This window comes from Nicotiana attenuata, unplaced genomic scaffold, assembly GCF_001879085.1.
Source record: "Nicotiana attenuata strain UT unplaced genomic scaffold, NIATTr2, whole genome shotgun sequence".
Classification (NCBI taxonomy): Eukaryota; Viridiplantae; Streptophyta; class Magnoliopsida; order Solanales; family Solanaceae; genus Nicotiana; species Nicotiana attenuata.
This window is the reverse complement of record NW_017670602.1, coordinates 196,713-205,505: the sequence shown is the minus strand read 5'-3', so window position 1 is coordinate 205,505 and position 8,793 is coordinate 196,713. Positions and strand designations below refer to the sequence as shown.

The window sequence follows — 8,793 nt, the reverse complement described above, 5'->3', positions numbered from 1 at the left end:
GTTCGGTCCCGTATTCTAGTGCGCTGTAGAGTTGAGACGGCGGCATATCGTCCCACCCGGAGCCTCCGTCCACCATAACCCTTTTCACGTAGTACCCTTCGCATTTGACTGTTAGGTGCAGGGCTTTGTTATGTGCGGCCCCTTCTGGGGGCAAGTCATTTTTGCTGAAGGAGATCTGGTTAATTGTGAAAAATCTTTCTGCCATTCTCTCCAACTGCTCTACAGAAGTCTCGACAGGCACATATGCTTCGTTGAGGGTTTTGATCAATACCTTCTGATGTTCGGGAGATTTCATCAACAAAGATATCAAGGGGACTTGTTCAAGAAACTTTCGAAGCTGGTCAACCACTTCATAATCCGCCATCTTCATTTTTTTAAAGAAAGCTTCCGCCTCGTTGGCACTCATGGGTTTTTTAGCTGGGAAACGCTTCCTGGTGGCATTGTTCACTTCTTCCAATTGGAGTACTTTTCCACACGGTAATTTTGTTAAACCTCTCCTGAGATTTCCTTGCCCTTATACGTCACCACTGTTTTATGGTAGTTCCAAGGCACCGTGGTAGGATCAGTCATGGGCCTCTGTGGTGCGCGGCCAATATCAACGGGCTCACTCAGCCTTGGTGGATTAGTTGGCCCCGCACCACATAAGCTCCCTTGGGCACGTACATTTGGGTTGCCTTGTTCAGTTCAAATCTCCTGGGAGGACTCAAAGTCATCTGCTCTTCCTTGCGGCCCCGAGGGACATAGAGAACAGCATCTTTGGGAAGCGTTGCCCCATTTTCAACTTCAATATTCTTCTCCGACTTTGTAGGGGTGGTTTGGTTCTTTTTCTCCCCTTTGTCTTGTTTCGGGGCAGCTTTTGGTTTCTTCTCCACATTAGCAATGGCGATTATGGCCTTCAATGCCGGGTCAAATTCCTTATCCTCACAAATCATTCCGATTACCGGTCCGTTGTTGTGGGCTGGCAGTGGGTTATTGGTCACATTGGGGACATCCTCATCCCTTAGCACTATCTTCCCCTGTTCTATCAAGTTCTCCACTGCTCTCTTCAAGGTCCAACAATCGTTCGTATCGTGCCCTTCTGCTCCTGAATGATAGGCACATCTGACACCAGCTCTATAAGCGGGTGATGCTGGGTTTTGCCTTGTTTAAGGGACTGGCTGCAGCAGGACCAATTGAACAAGCTTTGGAAATAGATTGGAGTAAGATTCACCGATTGGTGTAAAAGTTTGCCTCCTGGGTGGCTCACGAGGGGGAAAGTTATTCTGTGGAGGACGGGGATTGTAGTGGTTTTGGTGAGGAGGCTGGTTTCTTGGAAATGGAGCTTGGTTTCTGTTGGCCCGTTGCTGAGGCCGGACAAAAGGCTGAGCATTCATGACCACGTACGGTTGAGGAGCATAGGCCATGTCCTGGTGAGGGTAATAATGCTGAGGGGTTCTTTCTGGGAACATGGACCTAGGAGCGCGGTGTCTTCTTGCACCCGATGCCGCCATAGATGTTTTTTCTTTCTTCTTTCCCTTGGCCACTCCTCCAGACCCGCCTTGAATGGCTTGGGAGGTTGCGCTAATAGCGGATTGGCTCAGAATTCTGCCCGTTTTCAATCCATTTTCCACCATTTCACCGATTTTGATAGATTCCGCGAAGGGTTTACCCATAGCTGACATCATATTTTGGAAATAATCAGCTTTCTGGGCTTGAAGGAACACTGTGACCATTTCGACCTCATCCATCGGAGGCTTTACCCTGGAGGCCTGCTCACGCCATTTAACTGCGTACTCTCGGAAGCTTTCCGAGGATTTCTTCTTCAAGTTTGTCAATGAGTTCCTATCTGGAGCAATATCAATATTGTACTGGAACTGCCTGACGAAATCTCTAGCAAGATCATCCCAGATGTGCCAGCGGGATATGTCTTGGTCCATGTACCACTCAGAGGCGATGCCAACCAGACTTTCTCCAAAATAGGCCATGAGTAGTTCTTCCCTTCCTCCGGCTCCTCGCAACTGATTGCAATATTTCTTGAGATGAGTAATAGGGTCACCGTGCCCATCGTACTTCTCAAATTTTGGGGTTTTGAATCCCAATGCATAAATCAGCATAGGACACACTTTTCTGCCCACTCAAACCTTGTATGTTCTTGAGGCTTTGTTCCATACTCCTCATCTTTCTCGCAATTTCTTCTTGCTCAGGAGTTTTGGTAGTCTTTTCTTTCCCTGCCGTGAACTCAAATTGGGGTGGTTGAGGATAAGTATAAGTGGGAAACTGAGGAGGTTCCATTTGGAAGGTGGGTGTTTGGAAGGTGAAAGCTGAGGGGTCAAAACTGGGCCTAGGCAGTGTGGGCTGTGCCGTGGCTGAGCATGGGGGAGCGGTAAAGATATTTGAAGCTGCACCGGACATGAACACCTGGGGGCGAACCTCAGAAGGTGTTCCCACGAAATGAGCTGAAATAGTTGGATGTCCTAGTGGGGTATTTGGGTGACTGGTTGGAACAGTGAAGGTACCACTTGCTCTAGGAAAAAGTTCGGGGAATCCTGGGATTGCGCTTGGCGGCTCTCTTCCATTTGCCCAAGCGTCCCACATTTCCATAACCCGAAGATGTAGGATTCTGTTTTCTTCGGCAGCTGCCGATTTTGAGGTCAGGATGCCCGAGATTGGGCTTTCGTCTGTGATGGGAATTGTTGGCAGAGTCATTTCTGAAGACATTCCGATGCTCCCCTTTGATCTAGTAAAGTATGGGTGCGAAGCCAGGTTACCACAAAAACCAACCACCGTTCTATAAAAACCTGGACTGGGAAGTAACAGCAACAAACGGTTAGTTTGAAACAAATAACAGATAGGTAATTGCACGTTGGGGTGTGATGCACCTATACAGTTAAATGGGTTTCTACATGTTTTGCAATGGTTGCATGCTTCATCCCGGCTTTAATTATTTTTTCCCATTTTCCTCCTTTTGATTTCACTCTCTCTTTTCATCTCTCTTTTTGTTTTTCTTTTCTTTTCTTCTCTTGCCCTTTTTCTCTCATTTTCATTGCCTCTTTTTTTTTTATCACTCTTTTTTTTCTTTCTTTTGGTTATGGTCGAATCCTATGGAGATTGCCTACGTATCATGACCCCGCATGAATCAGACCGAGCGTAGTTCTGGAAAAATTGGGAATTGAGTAAACTAACTCCTTTTTTTTTTATAAAACTCAGGCCATGGAGCTTTAAGGCAAAAGAAAAATATTTTTGATTTTTTAATTTTTTTTTTCTTTTGGAATTTTCTAAAAATGCTTTTAAAAGAAGAAAGAGATTTTTTTTTTGGATTTTTGATTTTGATTTTGATTTTATTTTTGAAAGAAAGACTTCTAAAAATTCCTTTTCTTTTTATTGGAACTTCGAGAATTTCAAAAGTAAAAAGAAAATATTTTTGTTTGAATTCATTTGTTTTCTCTTTTTCTAAAGAAGATAGAAAAATATTTTTGGATTTTGGATGTTGCCTCTTAATTTTCGAAAGAGGGACTTTCAAGAAATGTTTTGGATTTCTGAGTTTTTATTTATTTACAAAAGCACTTCTAAATAAAAGCAAAAATATTTTTGGACTTCAATTTTTATTCAAAATTTTTATTGACATTTACAAAAGAAAGACTTTTAAACAAGAAAAGAATATTTTTTGGATTTTTGTTTCTGATTTTTTTTTGGATTTTTGTTTTTTTGTTAAAAATACTTCAAAATGAAGGAAACCCGTATTTTTGGATTTTGATTTTTCTTTTTCGTATGAAAGACATTAGAAAGAAGGAAACCATTTTTGAGTTTAAAAGAAAAACTTTTTTTTTTGAATTTTCTAAGGAAAGATTTCTAAAGAAAGAACTGAAAGAAAATATTTTTGGTTTTTTTGAAAATGGGGTCTCAAAGAAGACTTTCTAAAAAAAAGAGTGAAGGACAATTTTTTTTTGGATTTTTGAAAATTGGGGTTGGAACCGATGAGGTTTGCCTATGTATCTCACATCCGGCGAGAATCAGACCAGCATAGTTCGGTCAGATTTGACAAAACCAATATTTTTGAAAACAAACCCTTCTTTTTCTTTTATTTTCTCAAAAATCCGGCAGAGTTTCAGTACTATTTGGGTATTGGTTTTTCAAAAACAGGTGATTACCCTCACTTAACTCTAACATTACTATTCTCTTTTTAACTCTCTCCCATTATTTACAAGCCGGTCAACATGCAAATCTGAGCAAATAAATGCACAAGTAGCAAGTAAGATGCATCAGGATGGTCTTTTCATTTTAGGTCACCTGTCCTAGACGGACCCAACCCCTGTGTTGAGTCCCCTAAGTCAAATGCACGTGATGCAAACAAACATTCCTACTAGGGATCCTGCATGAGGCTTTGTTATACTAGGTATAAAACCTGGGTTTATTGTTCTAGACCTGGCTTACCCGAGCGGACAACTCGAGCTGAGGGGGGCAGCGTACCGGGGATACAGAAGCTCCGCCGGCTTAGCAACTTGTCCGAACCTCGTTCTAAATGGGATAAGACTCTAAAATGAAGAGAAGTCACACGAAGTGCACTCTTCTCCATGATGTAGAAGACTCAGAAAGAGGAAGGGTTTCGTAGCAGTTTATATATACAATTCAACAAATATCAAAGCGGTAAAGCATTTAGAACATTGAGCATGAAACATGTAGGAAAATCAGATAACAGATAAAGCCAATCATAACAGCTATTCTAAGCTCGAATTCTTGAACCCTGAACCGAAATTCTGGGTTCGTATCCCCAGTAGAGTCGCCAGAGAGGTCACACCTCCTTTTTGGGTTGATTCCTTGCTGCAAAGCTATTTCTAGCTCTTGCACATTTCTTTTCCTTTTTGGTTGCACCTGCTTCTTGCACGGTTGCTTGGATTGCACCTGTTTCATCTTTCAAACAAAGAACAATTGTTAGTTTGAAACGGTGGTTGGTTTTGTGGCCTTGATCGTCTCAATTGCTCGATCCCGGTCTAGCTTCTGTTGAGAACCTCTGTTGCTTGCTGGTTTTGAAGATTAATCTCTCTTTCAAACCAAAAGGCTCAACTTTTGGGATTTCATGACGACTCGCCCGCGTGGGGCTTCGACCCTTTCACTTTATTCTGCCTTCAGGACTTTTAACTTTGACTTCCTTTTCCTTTTCAATAGCTTTGATTTCAGAGCATCAGCCATCATGGCCAGTCGGGATCGACTTGATGCACCCGCTGAGGCTGGGTACTTTTCTTTAGCTTTTGTTAGGCAGAGCCCTGTAAAGCCAATCTTGCCACCTTTTATTTGTATTAGTTTCGGGAATAGAGTTAGACCGAAAGGGATTTCAAGGAAAAAGTAGACAAAAGGCAAGAAAATGAATTTAAAGAGAAGCGTCCCTTTTGGGAAGAAAAGGACTTATCTGGGGTGCATGCAGACTTCAAATAGACATGACATGCTTCTTGGACTGGATGCCCGAACCGCACAAACTTTCCCAACTTCTCATAAACTCATTGACCCGTGTTTCAAAACCAGTGAATCTTGCCAGGACTCTTTCAGTGGTGGGAGATGTCTTCTTTTCGACCGACGGCGCCCTTTGCGGGTTTTCGCCAATCGACCTCTCTCATTTCTCTTCTCACCGTCGCCCGATAGTGCTCTTTACAAGTTTTCACTAAACGGACTCTCTCGTTTTCTATTTCTCTGCTCACCGTCGCCTTATGGTGCCCGTAGATTTTCACCGATAAGACTCTCATTTTATTTCTCTCAGTTTGATTGTATCTGATTCCAACAATGATGTTTTCCGATTCCAATACCTTTGCCAATTGATCAGAAGGACTTGGACAGGGTTTGGGTAAAAAGAATATGGATGGAATTAGAACTTTGGAACCATTCTGGTGGGCTCATTGCCGAGCCATTATATCATCTGCCCCAGTTTCACTTTTTTGGGGAAATTGGGATTTTTGTTTTGGTGTGACTGAACCCCAGAGAGAGGCTGCCTACATATCCTTTCAGAATCAAGTCAGACGTAGTTCAGGCTTGGGTTTGGCTGAGTTTTATTTGGGATGGTGTGAATTTATTCAAGACTGGCCCAAATTTATTCCCATTTTTAATTTCTAACTCCCTTTTATTTTTAACTCCAAAATTAAAGCTTTTTCCTTCTCCTTTTTTTTGAAAATTAAAACTAAAAATCTTAAATTACATTAAAAACCGAAATAACTCATTAAAAATACTAACTAGTCCTAAATAATTAACACCATTGATAAATTAAAGAAAAACTACTCGAAAAATCGAAAATTAAAATTAAAGGGTGCAAAATGACTATTTTTTTTTGTGATTTTCTTTTTATAAGACAACTTAATTACTAAATAATTTTTAAAACGCAAAATTAACTCCTAAAAACAAATGCACATATATTTTTTATATTTTATGCAATTAATTCCTAAAAAAAATCAAGTAATTAAGAGAAAAATCCTAAATCTAAGAATTCTGTAGGAGTAATTCACGCGAGGCAAAAATCACGTGCTCACAATTGTTGATTCTTTTAAGATCTTCATAACATTTTGGACCATTAATGACATTCAACAACAACCTGAGGTAGTATAGCTCGCCAGTTCCAGGCGGAACAAAGAAAATCCTTCCAATTGAAAATGCAGAAGTTTTTCTTTTCTCCCATCTTTTCAACTTTGGTTTCCACACAAACTTAAGGGGAAATTCTGCGTAAGTTAGTTCTTTTGCTTCAGAAGATGTTTTATTTGTCTCAAACCAACTTAAAAACATTGATTCCCTTACAGTGGGTCTACTGGCAACATCATCAATCGGATCATCATCAGAGAATATGACATGTTGTTCATTTGGAAGATTAAATGATAGTCTTTCCACATAAGGTTGTCTATAGTGAATAGGAAACTTGATGTCACGACCCCGGTTCGCCCTCCATGAACCATCGTGACGGCACCTAGTCTCTATGACTAGGTAAGCCTAACAAATGCGGAATATAAACAATAATTGCAGAAGAAAATAACCAAAACCGGAATAATAAAAATAAACAGTGTTATGGTGCCGCTCGGCACATACAATAACAACTCTCGAAGCTAACAAAAATTTCCAAAACCCGGAATCTCACAAATCACAAGCTATGAGATACATAAGAAGCTCTAACTCCGGAAATATCTAAACAAGGGATAATACTGAAGGGACTATACTTATTACAGAAGATAGATAGGGACTCCTCGGTCTGCGGACGTAGCAGATATACCTCGAAATCTCTACAGAACGCCTCCTCCCAAGGATGATAGAACTGAGTGGAAAATACCTGGATCTGCACAACAAAAATGTGCAGAAGAGTAGCACGAGCACACCATGGCGGTGCCCAGTAAGTATCAAGACTAACCTCGGTAGAGTAGTGACGAGGAACAGTCGAGACACCTACCGGTCTAATAAACAGTGCAATGATAGGAACAACGGAACATGATATATATTTATATAAAGACTGTACAAAGTGACCAACAATGCTCCAATCACAATAAGGGAAAAGAACAACAAGTAACAACGAAAATATTAAGAATGATGACACATAAGAACGACAAAAACTCATCCCAAATTCTACAGTCACAATATAGAAAAGGGAAAACAAAACAATAACTCAGATCTTACGACGGTGTTCACATCAGGTCTTGTCCAACAGTTTCCACGAATTACCGAATCTCGGACATTTACGACTCACGAGTCCCAGTACCTGAAATCTAACCACTGGCATCCCGTGCCCTCATCAGCCTCACGATCACACCGACAACTCACCTCACAACTTCCACGAGACAAAGTTCATATAGGTAAACGTACCATAATCACAACATTTGAACAAACAGAAATGCCCTCAGGCCATCACAAATACTCACAATCAACCCCTGACATAGCCCACCTTGTTCCGCCACGTGTGCAAATGATAACATAATAAGTGCCCGCCTTGTTTCGCCACACGTGCATCATAATGTTCCCACCTTATTTCGCCACATGCGCAACCCACATATAAGCATATATACATATCCCGCCTTGTTACACCGCATGTGCAATATATCAATAGTAGCAATAGCACGACAGAAACCTCGTGCGACCCCACAACAACAACCGCACGACAGAAACCTCGTGCATCACAATATCAATAACCACACGGCAGAAACCTCGTGCATCAACACCCCAAGTACAACAGCAACAATAACAATATATATACAAGAACACAACAAGTGAATCAACTCAACAAGGGAGAAAATAATATGAAGCAACGACCCCATAGCATGTAGTTCAACAATAAGGGAGTCAACAAGAGTCAAGTAAATTTCAAATAAGGAAATATCAACTAAACATAGAATATCTACTCTTCTTCCAAAGGTTGGGCAGGTTACAAAGGATATACAACAATTTCAGTTAAGACTAAATAATTACATGGGTGATAATAATGATTTCCAATAAAGCAAGCAGTTATGAAAGTTAATGCGACAGTAGAGGAAAGATCTTTAGTTAAGAAAATGTAAGAGTCAATTAGGCGATAAGAATGAACCATAAAGCAGTAAATTCCAAGTAAAACATGTAGAATTGAAACTAGTAATAGGGAATTCAATCATATTAAGAACAACTTCATACTCAGTGAATATAAGGACCTAAGAATCCTAAAAAGGCTAAGTTCCCACAAATAAGTCTGAGCACGCACTTGTCACCTCGCGTACTCGGATTACAATCAACAGAGAAGACTCAAATCCCAAGGGGAAGTCCCCCACACAAGGTTAGACAAGATACTTACCTCGAACCGGCTCAATTCAACTAGAAACCACGTTCTTG

General features: G+C 40.8%; 1 pseudogene; it reads right to left on the bottom strand.

Annotated features, from left to right (window-relative positions):
* LOC109241409 overlaps positions 1–932 on the bottom strand; it is an 11,377-nt pseudogene extending 10,445 nt beyond the window's left edge.
* Between the last annotated feature and the right edge of the window lie 7,861 nt (positions 933–8,793).